The sequence below is a fragment of the Anomaloglossus baeobatrachus genome, chromosome 4, assembly GCF_048569485.1.
Source record: "Anomaloglossus baeobatrachus isolate aAnoBae1 chromosome 4, aAnoBae1.hap1, whole genome shotgun sequence".
Classification (NCBI taxonomy): domain Eukaryota; kingdom Metazoa; phylum Chordata; class Amphibia; order Anura; family Aromobatidae; genus Anomaloglossus; species Anomaloglossus baeobatrachus.
In genome coordinates this window covers 205,357,193-205,373,437 of record NC_134356.1, presented here as the reverse complement: position 1 = coordinate 205,373,437, position 16,245 = coordinate 205,357,193, and positions in this window count along the sequence as shown.

The window sequence follows — 16,245 nt, the reverse complement described above, 5'->3', positions numbered from 1 at the left end:
TTCCCGCTTCTCCCCCTTGGTCTTTTCCTGGCACTCCTCTTTTTGGCCGGTAAGTTTCGTTTTGCAACTTCCGGCTTTGCTTTTCGGCCGTGTTCCCAGGGGGCGGGGCTTCAGCTTTCACACCCTTTTCGCGGAGAAGAAGAACCTGGGCGGGAATCTTCGCGCCAAAAGATGGCGGCAAGATGGCAGCTTCTGGAAATTTTTCAATGGATCACCGCTGACTTCAATACAAGGCGCACTTCCACAAGGTAAGTGGATGGGTAAGTATCCTATTCGTGACGCCAGAAATTGAGGTGTACCGCCCCACTCTCGGCAGCCGAGCTGCTCGGATCCGGTCCTTCTGGGGGTGGCTTGAGGGTCTCTGGACTCGGGGAGTCTCGCGGTCACTTCAAGTAAAAAGGGGGGTGATGGGATGGTGGATGTAGGACGTATATGTACAGTAGACTGAGCCATACGGAGTTCGTGATGCCACTCATGGTATGTGGTGAGTTTGGACAACACCGCTGCAGTTTCGGGGCACCTGGGGGAGATGTTGTGCAGCAAGTTGTTAACCCCTCAGTGGGCAGGGATGAAGGCCCCAGAACCCGTTGGGGTTTGGCGGTGTAGGGAGATGGGCGACCACAGGGTGCTGGTGTACTCATTATTAGAAAACACACGAGTCTCTGGTAAACCAAGGTGATAGTGGTTGGTGCCCGCAGCCGGCTGCGTTCGGGTTCCCCCACCTGGCTGGTGGTCTCTGTCTTTCTCCTGCACCTGTTTAGAATGGTGGACTGCCTGTGCTTGCAACTTCAGGAGTTCGTTCCCGGCTCGTTGTCGCCTAAGGAGCCCTTTGCCCGAAGACGCTGGCCCGTGGGATCTCTGAGCTGTGGCGGTGGCCTGTTATCCCCCTCGGTGGGCTGTTGCCTTCAATCGGGACTTTGGGTAGGACAGGACCTCTAGTCCTGGCCGCAATCAGTTAATTAACCAGTTCCAGTCACTTCTGGACCTAGCTTCAGGGTCTGAGTACCCCCCTGTGTGCTCCGGCTTCCGAGTCGGTTCCCCGGGTCAGTACTGGCGGGCTAAATCTCTGTCCCGGTCCACCATGGTTCCACCAAGCCGTCTTTCCGGCTCCTGCAGACGGAGACCGCCGTCTGCCTCCTAGCCAAAGGCATGAGGGCTCCTACCCTGGTACCTTTCTGTTTGGCCCAGACACAGGCCTGACCTCCACTCTCCTCAAACTCTCAAACTGCTCTCTCTGAACTCAACCGACTTTTCCCTGCCCTGGGATGTCTAAAACTCCTCGGTGGGCGTCTTCCAACCGCCTGGTTCCTCCCCCTGGTGTTTCTATCAAGCCCTTAGGGGGGTGACTAGGGTTTTAAGGTTGGCTGTGTGTTACCTGTGAGGGAAAGGTGTAATGCGGGGCCCTATTTGTGACTACCTAGCCCGACCAGCGCGTCAGAAGTGCATTACTGGGAGTCCTGTTCAGCGTGCACAGGCCCCGGAGGCTGGAGACAGAAGCAGACACTATTGCAGAGCAGCAGGCATGGTAGGTGCACCGGCATTCCTGCTGGGAAGAGGAAGCAGGACAGTGCGGGGACACCAGCGTTACAGTACCCCCCCTTTGGCCCCCTCTTTTCCAAGCCCAAAAGGAATCTCTTGAGAAGAGGATCATTACTATTCTCCCTGGGCTCCCACGACCTCTCAAGGCCAAAACCCATCTAATTCACTAGCAAAAAGGTTTTACCTTTCACCTTTTTCATGTCCAGGATGTTTTTTTTACCTCAAAGATATCCTCCAAGCTGACTGGTGAAGGCAGGGTATCAGGATTCTTGATGTGGATGACAAGCTTGAGGAGAAGCAAGTGGAAAGAATTGGGGATACATATGGAGGCTGTAAGCTTCAACTTGTAGTATAGAGCATTAATCTGCTGAAGAACCTCGAAGGGACCGATAAAGCAAAGACCCAACTTGTAGGAAGGCATCCTGAGACAGGCATATCTGGAAGAGAGCCATACCTTGTCTCCAGGGAGGGAAGATCCAGACATCACTAATTCGCATGCTTTTTCATCCATACTGAAGACCGCTCCAGAGAAGCCTTGGTCTTTGTCCAGATTTTGGCGATACTCTTGGTGGAGTAGCCACAGGGAAAGGAATATTGGGCTGTTGTCCATGTACAAAGTAGAATGGAGAATTTGCGGAAGACTCACTCACATGATTGTCATCCCAAGATAAAAGCTTGACCCAATCTGTATGGTGTGCATTAATAAAGTGCCGCAGGAAATTCATCAGAATTTGATTGACCTCCTTCATTTGACTGTTAAACTGAGGCTGAAGAGAAGTCCAGGATGACATTCAGCTGCTTGCAGATGGCCCGAAAGAAGCTAGATGTGAACTAGACGGATCTATCAGAAACTATGTGGAGGAGTAGACCATGCAGGTGAAAGACATGCTGGACGAACTGCTTTGCGAGCACATGAGCAGAAGCAAGACAGAACAAAAGAGTGAAGTGAGCCATTTTGGACAATCTGGCCACTACTACCTTGATGCCAGAGCAACTGGAGGACACCGGGAGGTCAATAATGAAGTCCATCGAGCCAGGTGACTGACAGCACAGGTAAGTGTAATAGTCGCCCAGAGGGAAGCTTCTTAGGGGTCTAATTGCAGGCACACAAAGGACAGGCAGAAGCGAAGCCCACAATGTCTTTGCGCAGAGTTGGCCAACAGTAATGCCGCGTCATGAGAATGTGACGCCCCTGGACTATCAGGTCGTCACAGGGTACTTTACAAACTGCCCTTCCGTGCAGTATTCCAAGTCCCTCATGGCTCCAAGTCCCGTTCCCGCTATTTTTCACCATTTACCGCCATCTTTGGCGCCAAAACGCGATCTTCTCGACCAAAAGCGCGCGAAGCAGAAGCCCCGGCCTTCGTCCTGAGAGTCTGCCCGGAACCGGAAGTTCCCAGAGGGCCCAAGCGCAGCAGTGAATGGCGGGCGAAAACCGAGGGGGCGTGACAGCATGTAGCAGCGGAAGAGAAGCAGGGACGCTAGGATTCTGCCATAACGTTCCTGGGCCCTGCAAAGGCAAGATGTCAGGAGAGCGTGACTGTTCAGCTGAGGATACTGCTCCCGGGACAGCTGGCTGGAACGAGATGCGGAGGACGGCCGCGGTGGTGCAAGCCCGCGAGATTGAGGTCCCACGCGAGGAGCGGGTAAGCAGCTACCCAGCCCCGGTTGACCCGGCCTATATGACTGTGGGGTCCGGAGTGCCCCCGCCCGCCGTGAGCAGTCAGCCGCTGTTACCTCCGCCCTCTACCATGGCTGATCCCGAGACGCTGCCCGCAACACCGGCAGCAGATTCCTCAACTCCTGCGGGAGATGGCCAGGCCACGGCTCCTGATCAGATTGTCCCGGTTAACCGGAGGAGATGGAGGAAGGCTATTCAGGTTCCAGCACTCCAGAGGCTGCATGGATACCACGCTTTGGAGGAAACTGCTATCGGATGTCCCTGTCATCATGGGCGATACATGAGTTTGATGTAATGTAGGTGGAACAGGAGTCCACTTCAGATGAAGAGATCCCAGCCAATACCATTGATGTGGTGGTGCCCATATGCCGTCGCTGTGGTTTACCCAGGCACTTTGCTAGAGTGTGTCCAGGAGGTATCCGAGGTTAACGGGGCCGGAACCTGCAAGTTTCTAAAAAGTATTGTGTGGACTGTCACCTTTGTTGAATGTTCTCCAGAGTTCCAGATGGAGGAGGCTGTCGGGGATCCGCGGAAGGGTCCCTGATGGAAGGTGACAGGAAAGTTCTTCTATAAATAAGCTGCGCCTTCCTTGTTGAACCTTTTTCCACCCTTTGTTATAGGGAAAAGACCATCAGAGCCTTGAACGTTGCAGTGCTGGCAGACGGCACCAGGAGGCCCCGTTTAAGGTCAGCAAAAAAGGGCAATGGCTACCACGTTGCTCAGGACTGCTACTAGAGTTGTCTTTTCAACACCCGGGACATTAACCTGGTCACGGGCCCACAAGTAAGAATGCAGCGGGTCAGGTTGTTTGGGTGGCAGGTTGATGGGATCCGGGATGTTGGGACTGGACTGTCGCAGTAAGAGGCTGCAACAGAGCAGGTTGAGCCTCCGCTACTAATATATAACCGGTAGCGTTCCATAGTTAAAAGGTGAACTCTAAGAGTTTAAAGTAGCGTTTAAATAATGTGCCTCCCTAATGTGGAATGTGAACTTGTAAATAAAATGTAATTCTTTTTTCTTCCCAGTTGCAAAAATAAACCTTTGGATGTCCTGTAGCTCGGGGACGAGCTACGTTTAACCAAGGGGGAATGTGATGCCCCTGGACTATCAAGTCATCACAGGGTACTGCACAAACTGCCCATCCATGAAGTATTCCAAGTCCCTCATGGTTCTGGGTCCCTATCTTGCAATGTTGCCCCTAACAGCAAATCAAATCCTAGGTACACACTGCACCACACCCACTAGGCACACCAGTGAATGACTTGAGCGGAATAGAGTCGCCCACCTGGGGGTCAGGGAGGGTGGTGAGTAGTGTAGTGAGTCGGTAGTGAGTAGTGAGAGGTGAGAAGTGAACTACCCCTTGAGCTGTGAGGAGCTCAGAGGAGGTTGGGAGTGGTGGCTCCCAAGAGAAGCTGTCTAGGTTGCAGACAGTGGTCTGGACCTAGAGGAGTCGGGCCCCCAGTCGCAGGGGATTGCGGCTAGGTGCCTCTACCTGTCAAGGAGGACGGTCAGCAGCCTGTCACTATCACCGGTCCGGGACCGAATGTACGACGGGGTACACGGACCCTATGTCGGAGAGAAGCTTCAGGCAACCCGACAATTAACTTGAGGAGAACAGAGCCTTTATGATCTGTCCCCACCCACTCCAGAATCGGGGCACTAGCGCAAAGAGGGGGATAGGGCCTTCCAAACAAGCGGTCCAAGAAAATCCCAAGCATGAGCTCTGAGAGCAGGCTCCCACACTTAGCCACAGTGGGGAGCGGTGCTCGGCAAGTTTCAGACTACTGGACCACTACGTTGAAGTTAAACTTAGTGCCAGGAGGCAGGTCACGGATCAATAGGCAACACTGCAGGGGACGGGACCCGGACGAGCTCCCCTCAAGCGGCAGCGAGACCCCGAGATTTGGTTTACCCGGTTGTCAGTGTCTGCTTATTGACTGAGTGACTTGAGTGACCTGAGTGATCCCTGCATGCCACGGCATCCCACCGAGTCCCGGGGCCTTCCCTACCCGTGGAGGGCAACGACACCTTGCTGCCCCACTCCATCACCCCGGGTACTCCCAATGGCAGCGGCGGTATCCCCTCATTACCGTACACCACGGGTGGCGTCATGAACTATAACTCCCCTGTAAATAACTCCCCCCTTTACATTTAGAGTGGCCCCAAGTGTCCGGGTCCGAATCAAGTAGTTGTTCTCAGGGGCAGAAAAGGCCTTGAAAAAGAAACAGCAGGTTACCATCCTACCTGTAGAAGATTTCTGAGTGAGAACTGCACTGCACTGCACTGCGGCCCCAGTGGAAGAAGGATCCACTTCTACGAATTGTTTATTGTTTCCTGGTCTATACAGTGCTGCTGCTGCTGCTGCTGAGAAGGCCTGCTTAAGTTCTCTGTCAGTTTCTGCAGGACCTGGTTAACATTTCTCCTGTGTGTTGACAAGTCGGGGAAGAACAACAGGATGCCATCTAGGTACATGACCACACACGAGTAGAGCAGGTCCCGGAAAATATTGTTTACAAACTCTTGGAAGGCCGCAGGGTCATTGTTGAGTCCAAATGGCATTACTCGATACCTGTAGTGATTTTCGCGGGTGTTGAAGGCGGTTTTCCATTCATTCCCAGACCATATACGGACAGATTATATGCTTCATGCAGGTCAAGTTTTGAAAAGATTCTGTAATCTCGTGTACGGTTGAACAATTCCCGTATAAGTCTCAACAGATATTTATTCTTGATCGTAATTTGATTGAGACCTGTATAGTCTATACATGGCTGGAGGGAGCCATCTTATTTCTTCACGAAGAAAAACCCAGCCCTCGCCGGAGACGAGGAATTCTGGATGAATCTCCTTGCCAAATTTTCCTTGATATACTCGGACATAGCTAGTGTCTCCGCCTGGGACAGAGGACAGATTAGACAATAAGGAGGTGATGAACCCAGAAGCACGTCAATAGAACAGTCATATGGCCTATGTGGTGATAATTTGCCTGCTTACTTCTTGTCGAAGACGTCAGCGTATTACTAATAAGTGGGTGGCAGACCAGGAAAATTTGATGGTGTCGGGGGTGATTGGGTAAGATGGATAGGAAAGAGACATCTCTCATGACAGGACTAACCCCACCTGAGCACCTCACCAGATCTCCAGTCCAAGACAGGCTCATGCATTTGAAACCAAACCAGGCACAGTAACAGTGGATGTGACAGGCCTGGTAACACAAAGAAAGCGATCTTCTCAGTGTGCAGCATTCCTGCCCGAAGCTCCACTTGCTCAGTGATGAATTGGATGGCGTCAGGTAAGGCGGGGTTTACACGTTGCGACATCGCTAGCAATTGCTAGCGATGTCCAGCACGATAGCACCCGCCCCGTCGCACATGCGATATGTGGTGATTTCTGTCGTAGCGAACATTATCGCTAGGCAGCTTCACACGCACATACCTGCTCTGCAACGTCGCTGTGACTGCCGAACTATCCCTCCCTCAAGGGGGAGGTGCGTTCGGCGTCACAGCGACGTCACCGCGACGTCACTAATCGGCCGGCCAATAGAAGCGGAGGGGCGGAGATGAGCGGGACGTAACATCCCGCTCACCTTCTCCCTTCTGCATTGCCGTCGGGACGCAGGTAAGGAGATGTTTGTCGCTACTGCGGGTTTACACACAGCGATGTGTGGAGCTGCAGGAACGACAAACAACATCGTACCTGCGGTCGACCCGACATTATGGAAATAAACGACGCTACACAGATCAACGATTTTCGACGCTTTTGCGATCGTTTATCGTCGCACCTAGGATTTACACGTTGCGATGTCGCTACTGGCGCCGGATGTGCGTCACTAACGTCGTGACCCCGACGATATTTCGGAAGCGATGTCGCAACGTGTAAAGCCCCCCTAAGGGTTTTCCATCAACGGACGACACCACTAGGGGAGCCTGAAGTTGCTGGATAGTAATCTGATACCGATCCACCACGGCCTGTTGCACAAAGTTTCCTGCGGAACCGGAGTCCAGATAGGTCAACTCAGTGAATCGGATGTTGCCACAGGATATGGATACAAACAACAGGGGTGGAGAGGACTTGCTCTCACCCAGGGTAGCCTCTCTTATGGACCCTAGACTTGGGAGTTTCCCAGCTTTACAGGGCAGGAAAGGATCTGGTGTTTAGGAATTCTGCAGTAGAAGTGTGGGGCCCCAGGACCTGGTCGCCACAACAGCATTGCCCCTCCAAAGGGTTAATGCTGAGCCTGGAGATAATTGGGAGGTCTATTGGCCAGTAAGTTCAACATCCAACGCAGTTTCTCCCTCAGGCCAGCAGGGGGAGCTCTGAACCTGGAGTTCCAGGGAGCATTCCTCAAGTCTGACCTGAGGGAGGAGTTAGTGTTCAGTCTGTGAGGAGAGAGCAGAGAGAGCAGACGCAGAGTGTGCAGTCTGGTGAACTGGGGCTGGAGCTGGTTAGCTCAGTCCAGGGAGGCCAGAGCTGCAGAGAGGCAAAGAAGTAGACTTGGACATCGGAGTCTGTGGCCACCAGGGCCTAAAATATTCCCTGGTAGCTGAATCCGAAGGGCAGGAGAGCTGCAAGGACCTGGCCCATAAACAACCTGAAGGTACAGCTGCATCACCAGGGCCCGGTGTGGACTCCAGCAGAGAAGCACCGGAGAGGGCCTGCGCAGCCTACCACACAGGGAGAGGGACGTATTATCGGTCCCAGCAGCAAGAGGGCCATTGCTAATCCAGAGTGCAGGGTCCTATAACAGCAAAGAAAGAACAGGAGTAGGCCTCATACTCATCTGGCCAAAAAGATACCTCAGTTACTTCCAGGCCGGCCGGAGCCCTCTACCACCTGTAACGGTCTCCCAGGACTGGACTGTTCTCAAAGTAAAAGAGGAGAAGGTAAAGAGACTACTGTTTGTGACTGTTTCTTTCACTGCCTGTCGGCCCTGCACCGTATCAGTCACACCAACATCACCATAGACACTTACAAGCACCAACTGTGCCCCGGGGTACCGCTCCACCTGTGGGGAGCAGGACCATCCAAACTGCCATTCCATCAGCCCCGGAGGCCCCATACAGCAGCGACGGCTTAATAGCCTCAAACCACAGGTGGCGTCACGACAAATATAAACTTTAATCACCCCCACTGAAGCCATATTAATTGACCCCACCAGGGTACGGAGTCGGGCCCAGCCACCACTGACGTCCCCCGGACTAGTCCGGCCCGGCACTGGGTGTCCCATAGCCCTGGGTGGGTGAGTCAACTTTGGCGTCACGAACAGGATTTCGTGCCCGGACCCACCGGGTACTGTGCGCCTGAAAAGACTGTGTGTTTTACTGTTGAAAAATTGTCGCCGCCATTACCACTTGCAAAGTGCAGGAAGAAAGGGGGTGTGCCCGAAAAAGAGCGCGACGGGAGCGCGCCATCAGAGCGGAGGGTCGTTAACCCCGCGCGACTCTGCAGACATTTTGAAAAGTGAACGGAGCCTGGTAAGGTCCACTAAGGGGGAGGAAGATGTCCGACACAGAGGGAGAGCAGGTGGCTGCCATAGCCCGAGACGCCGCAGCCCTGGCCCAAGTAATCCCAGTCGCCGTCGCCCCAGCCCCCGCTGTAGCGCCGGTAATGCCGATCACAATGCCGTACATCCCGGGAGCAGAATGGCTGCCGCAGTACTCCGGGGAGTCACATACCCTGAGCGACTTCAAAGAAAGGCTGCACAGCTTGTTTAGAGTGTATCCTCTGACTGAGAGCCAGAAGGTGGGCATATTAATGAAGCAGCTAGCCGGCGCGGCCCAGCGTGAAGTGAAGTCCTGGCCTGACACAGATAAAGGGACAGCAACCCAGATACTGGCTAAGTTAAAGAGTACTTTTGAGACCCGCACCGCAGCAGAAATAAAGATGAGATTCTTTGGGTGCAAACAACGGGCCATAGACAGCATACGGCACTATGCCTTAAACTTGCAGGAGGCCCTGAGAGCAATTAAACAGGTGGACCCAGAGAGTGTACGTGAAGAAGACAAGCTCCTAACTGAGCAGTTTATAGAAGGGCTACTGTCAGACTCCCACAGGACACAGCTGCGTATCATGGTCCTGCAGAACCCTGCTCTGGACTTTGCAAAGTTTAAGGACCAGGCCATCCAGGTACTGAGAGAATCTACACCGAATGACACAGTACCCCTCCGGCCTCTTGCTATCATGTACCCAGAGGTGGTGCCTGCAACACGAGCCGCTGCAGGGGCTGAGGTGCAGACCCTGGGTAAAGATCCCACTGCAGAGTTCAGACAGCAGGTCCAAGAACTGACCAAGACAGTGGCTACCCTCGCAAAAACAGTGCAGTCTCTACAAGTGACCCCATCACCTGCAAGAATCGAGTTGGCGTCCAGTCCAGATGACGTCCTGTGGATGCGGCAAAGGAGGATTCCACCGACCCGAGGAAAAGACACAGACCCGTATGATTCAACTGGACAACCGATCTGCTGCCGCTGCAGCCAGGCGGGCCACATTGCAAGACACTGTCCTTTAAATGGGCCGAACCTGGGGCCAGGAGCCAACCCCCAGGTGTAAGGAAGCCCGACTCAACTCCCAGTCGCAGCAAGTATGTGGGAGGATGACCGGTCCTTCCTATTGTGCTGGATGGGATCCCTTTGAATGCCCTCCTGGATACGGGTTCCCAGGTAACAACCATCCCTTATAAACTGTACAAAAGATATTGGGCTGATTCAGACATTGACCATGGCCCAGATGATGATTTAACAATTGTGGCCAGTAATGGTCAGCCCCTGCCTCAAATTGGGTATAAGGAGGTAACCATTAAAGTGGGACGGGTAGAATTGCCATGTCAGGGGATGGTAATTGTAGATATTGATCGCAAAGAATCTAACCCACTGCTAACCATTGGTACAAATGTGACGGAAAATTGTCTTGCCGAAGTAATAATTTTGTTGCAGCAGGCGTCTGAAACTACCAGCTCCGGGCAGCAGCGTGCCCTACAGAAGGAAATCAGAGCCCTGATGAGGAGGCAGCAGGTAGAGCTGGCCGGAGGAGAAATTGGCAGTGTGAGGGTAAGTGACCCCCTCCCCATTGCAATACCCCCAAGAAATGCGCCTCCCATAAAGGGATGAAATGTTAACATGTTATATTTTATTTTTGTTTCTTCAGTCCGGGAGTATTGAGTTTAAGTAAGGGGGAGTGTGGCGCCCCAGGACCTGGTCGCCACAACAGCATTGCCCCTCCAAAGGGTTAATGCTGAGCCTGGAGGTAATTGGGAGGTCTATTGGCCAGTAAGTTCAACATCCAACGCAGTTTCTCCCTCAGGCCAGCAGGGGGAGCTCTGAACCTGGAGTTCCAGGGAGCATTCCTCAAGTCTGACCTGAGGGAGGAGTTAGTGTTCAGTCTGTGAGGAGAGAGCAGAGAGAGCAGATGCAGAGTGTGCAGTCTGGTGAACTGGGGCTGGAGCTGGTTAGCTCAGTCCAGGGAGGCCAGAGCTGCAGAGAGGCAAAGAAGTAGACTTGGACATCGGAGTCTGTGGCCACCAGGGCCTAAAATATTCCCTGGTAGCTGAATCCGAAGGGCAGGAGAGCTGCAAGCACCTGGCCCATAAACAACCTGAAGGTACAGCTGCATCACCAGGGCCCGGTGTGGACTCCAGCAGAGAAGCACCGGAGAGGGCCTGCGCAGCCTACCACACAGGGAGAGGGACGTATCATCGGTCCCAGCAGCAAGAGGGCCATTGCTAATCCAGAGTGCAGGGTCCTATAACAGCAAAGAAAGAACAGGAGTAGGCCTCATACTCATCTGGCCAAAAAGATACCTCAGTTACTTCCAGGCCGGCCGGAGCCCTCTACCACCTGTAACGATCTCCCAGGACTGGACTGTTCTCAAAGTAAAAGAGGAGAAGGTAAAGAGACTACTATTTGTGACTGTTTCTTTCACTGCCTGTCGGCCCTGCACCGTATCATTCACACCAACATCACCATAGACACTTACAAGCACCAACTGTGCCCCGGGGTACCGCTCCACCTGTAGGGAGCAGGACCATCCAAGCTGCCATTCCATAAGCCCCGGAGGCCCCATACAGCAGCGGCGGCTTAATAGCCGCAAACCACAGGTGGCGTCACGACAAATATAAACTTTAATCACCCCCACTGAAGCCATATTAATTGACCCCACCAGGGTACGGAGTCGGGCCCAGCCACCACTGACGTCCCCCGGACTAGTCCGGCCCGGCACTGGGTGTCCCATAGCTCTGGGGTGGGCGAGTCAGATGCACCTTCCCTCGGTACGATGGTCTTCCTGGCAATGCTTTGCTAAGTCACACGATCCACTTGCATGGGTTCAGAAGAAGCAGCCCGAACAGCAGACTGCAGCACGATGTGTCTCTGAAAAGTTGGAGCAAGACATAATTGGCTCATCTCTCTAGTGTGTTCTTGTAACCTGAGGTCGATCCGGATAGCCAGGAATACCAAGTCGTCAAAGGATATAGGAACATCTCGGCCTGCTAGTTCTTCCTTGATTCTCCTGGACGGGCCCTCTTAGAATTCATGAACATATATAAAGTTTATTTTTAAAAATTACGTACAGACTAATAAATAATGGATGCACCGTCCAAAACATCTGTGATACAAAAATTACATGGGTATAGGAGGAGGGCTCAACCAATCACTCCCACAGTATGACAGGCAACATGCACCTCACAAAATCTCTGCATAGCACTATCAATGATCAAATGATCTATTATGTCCACTTGTGGCCACTACACAGAGCATAGCATAAATGGGTATATAAAGCAGGTATAAAGTATACATCCATGATTGAATCAGATCAAATGTTCAGAGATATCACTTACGCATTGTGAAAGGAGGTACACGTTGCCAGCAGCCAGTGGAAGGGATGGAGTCCAAGGTCCCGAACGCACATATCTCATCAGCTTCTTCAGCGGAGCAAGGGAAAGCAGATGTGCCACTTACCGCCGTACCCCCACTATATACCCACATCTCTAATTAGTAATGGATGATGCACTTCCCCCTAGCGAGTGCACACATGCCTGGCGCACACAACGAGCAGGACCCCGGAAGTGGCGTGACATGCGCACTTGCTTTGAATGCCGCTACCTCTGTAACGCAGATTTAGACAAATTTGTGTTCAGCTCATGAGAAATGAGATCAAAAACAAAAGTGTTGTGTTTATATTTTTGCTCAGTAAAAATGTGTCCCTTTGCATGGATCAGGGACCAAAAGGACCTTACTACTAAGTACCAGAGAAATAGGCAAAAGTCTCTTATAAAACCCAGGGAAGCTGGTGATTGATGATTGATGCTGAGTAATGATCCTACTAGATGGTCAAGATGTTTGAAGAGAAGAAAGGTAGTGAGGACTCAAGCAGAGGCATTGTACAAAGATTAATGTAGGTCAGGACTATTTCTAGGGATCAGATGAGGACGGAATCAGCACATAGCCCCGGGGTGGGGAACCTTTTTTCTGCCAAGGGACATTTAGAAATTTCTACCAACCTTCGGTGGCCGCACAAAATTATCAATGTGAAAATGACCCTGCTATAATTGGTCAAACAATTAACTCACCCCTATTGTGATGGTTAGAGCTGCTTCTCCTTGGTGCGGCTGTGATATTTGGTGATAGTAACCATGTTGCTTCTCACAACTGCTTTTCCAGGTTTGTCTCGGTCTGAAGCGCAGTCAGCTCTTTGTGATGATAAGATTGGTAAACCATATATATCACATAACAGATGCAGGGACTGCTGTATATAAATCACAGGAGACACATACATCACTGGAGGGGCTGGGGGCATATGACGTGCCCACGGGGCCTCAGGGCTACTCGTCAACGGGCCAGTAGTATTTGGGGTTGCTGTGAATGGCCTGACCTGGCTCCGTGACCCCGTCGGTGTCAATAAAAGCTGCAAGGTGACAGGTATAGGGGATGATGGTGGTTTGCTTTGCAGCGCCACCTGTGGTATGCGACCAACGATTAGCCGCCACTGCAAGATGTTGTTCTCTTCTGGGGCGTATGGTAATGCAGCTCAGTTGGTCCAGCTCCCCACAGGCAGAGCTAGGCCCCAGGGAGGACGATGGTGGGCGGTAGCAGCCAATGGCGCTGGAGCGTGTGGCGATGACGATGGCAATGACGGGACAACAACAAGACTGAGGACAAAGTTCTTTTACACACTATCAGGTCGTCCCCCTTGGAGTGCCGGTTTCCACCGTGATGGGCCCCAACTGATCCCGAATGGTTCAGAAGCCACCAACGGTGTTGTAGAGTGTGAGACCTTCATTCTTTCCTTGCGCCCTGTAGTGTGGATCCCCGTGGCGTTAAGGTACTTGGGGACACCTGCGCTTAGTAAATTAAGTTCCTGTCCCATTCGCAGGCAGTGCAAATCAAATATGGGCCCGACTGTGGAGTTGACTCCTAACTCTATATGCTACTGTGTCCTGTGATCTTTATGGTGGGCAATGCGACATGAAATCCCCCTTCCTGGCAGATCTTGATGGCGCAACGAGGAGTGTACGCCACCCTAAGGCTCTGCACCCTGACTGCATTGGTCCCGAAGGAGCTGTTAGGCTCAAATCTTGGCTACCGTGTTGCTGCTTTGTCTCACCAGCTCCACCGGTCGTCTCCTGCTTCTTCCAGTATCCTGAGAGATTTCTGAAGCACTCCTCTCAGTGGCCGTGGTTCTGTGAGTCCCTGATGTCCTGGTGTCGCGGGCGGAGGAGGGGACGCCGCGCTCTCCCACTGCTGCTCGGGTCCGGCCGCCGCGGCTGCTGCGGCCTGCTGCTGCTCGGTGGCTCGAGCGGTGGGCTGGATCCCGGGGACTCCAGCGGCGCTCCTTGCCCGTGAGTGAAAGGGGGTTGTTGGGTGTGGGGATTGTTTATTGTCCGTGACGCCACCCACGGTTGTGGTGATTTGTAGCACCACCGCTGCTCAATATGGGGATCCCGGGAGTGGTGATGCGGAGCAGCCAGGTGTTGTGTTGCCCCTCCGTGGCTAGGGGTTGGTGATCCCGGGACCCAGTGATGGTGTGGAAAGGTGCAGGGCCTGGTGGGCGCAGGGACGCAGGGGCAGCGCTGTGCCTTGCGGCACTGTGGTACTCACTCAGCCTGAGACACTGACACAGTTCTTAGTAAAACACTCGGCTGGATGGACGGGTACCCACAGACAGCTGCGGTTGCTGTTTCTTCCCTGACCCAGTTTGGTGGTGTAAATCCTCTCTTCCACTTCCGTGCACCCTTCTCCTGCACTCCGGCTTCCAGCTGGCTCCCCGACTCCGTACCGGGGGGCCACTGCCCAGCCCCGGCTACCTGCGGTTCCACCAGCTGTCTCCCCGGCTCCCTGCAGACGGCACCTAGCGTCTGCCGGACTCTCTGTACGAGGCCCTAGGCTCCAACCTAGGCCCCTGGCTATGTCTGCCTCTCTGCAGACCTTCTCTCTTCCTCTCCTAGGACTTGACTGGGCTTGTTTTCTACCTCCGTCCAGCTCACTCCAGGGTGGGCGTCTCCATCTCCTGACTCCGCCCACCTGGTGTGTCAGTCTGAGCCCAAGGCAGAAAGCTGGTCACTTTGGGAATGTCTGCTGTGAACTGCTGGGGGTGGGGGTGTGTGTTGTTACCTGTGTCCCCTGGCTTGTCCAGGGCGACACACTGGCACTCTCTTCCTCTTTCTCCCGAGGGCGCTCTAAAGCACTCCCCTTGGTCAGGCTCTCTGAGGGAGCTCTGAAGCACTCTCCTCAGCAACCCTGCTTCTCCTGCGTCCCAGTACTCTGCTGTGCTTCAGCTGCCTTTCTGTTACAGTGTTTCTTTGTCTCTCCTTCACTACTCTGCTGCCACCTAGTGGGGATTACGCTGTACTGCGTCTTACTAGCCTTTGTACAACATGACAATAGGTATGCCAATCTTTTCATTGGTAAGACCATTCCTTTGTTAGAACGGGACCCATCTAGGATGGTGAAGGGTGGGATCCTTGTTAATTAAAAGGTTTGGCACTACATGTACCCAGTCCCATTACATTAAACCCATATACCACACTTGAAGGCGGTTCCTTCTCTGTGGGTATTTTGGGGTCCTTTTTGACCACTTTGTTTGAGTGTGTTTAGTATGGGATGGTTTGGTTTGATGTGCCTCATGTGCTACTTTGGCCCAATTTGAGCTTGGTGGCCTAGTGGTTTATTGGTCAGTTTTTAGTTCACGTTTTTATGTAGTGAGTCATCACTTATTAATGAGTACAATATTAATAATTATGTTTTAAGCTTCTTTTTTTTCTGTGACTACCCCTCTGCTATTTTGGGTTCTTACTCCTTGTTGGGGTCTTATAACGTATCATTGCTACTTTTTGTTCCACCCTTGCTTTAGACTGTGATCGTACAATATTATTATAGTAAAAGCTCCAGATATTCCTGTATAAATACACATTACTTAGGCCTCATTCAGACATGTGTGTAGCATGTATGTGTGGTGTCCGTTTCTTTCACGGATACGTCACGTACCACTATAACCTATGGTGCTGTGTTATTTAAGAGACTGTGTTCTTTACGGACACTTTACCCCAGGGCTGTCTGTCTTGTTGATTTTTGGGACTTGGAATAATAATAAAAGTGTGAGTCTAAACTAGACGGATCCCTTGTCTAAATGCACTTGGACTCCAATTGTGCAAACTACCTCTCTGGAACAGGACTTCAGCTGCATAAGGTCTTGATAGTGGCATGTTTGTACACATAGCTGTAACATTGCTGTCATGGCCTAGTGGTCACAAGGACCGACAAAACTGCTGAGGAAATGTAAACTAGTGGATGTTCCCAAGTGTACCACAATTATTAAAGGGAATCTGTGAGCAGGTTTTCTCTATGTAAACTGAAGCCAGCATGCTGCAAGGGTTAACACAGAGAATTCAGGGATGGCTGTATAGTCAAGAACCATCTATTAATTTGCTGTGTTTGTTTAAGCAGAAGGATTTCTCATTGCTCGGACTACATTGCCACGCGCACGGCAGTCCTGCATGGCTCCTTCCACTGATTGACACCTCACTGTCAATGTACAAT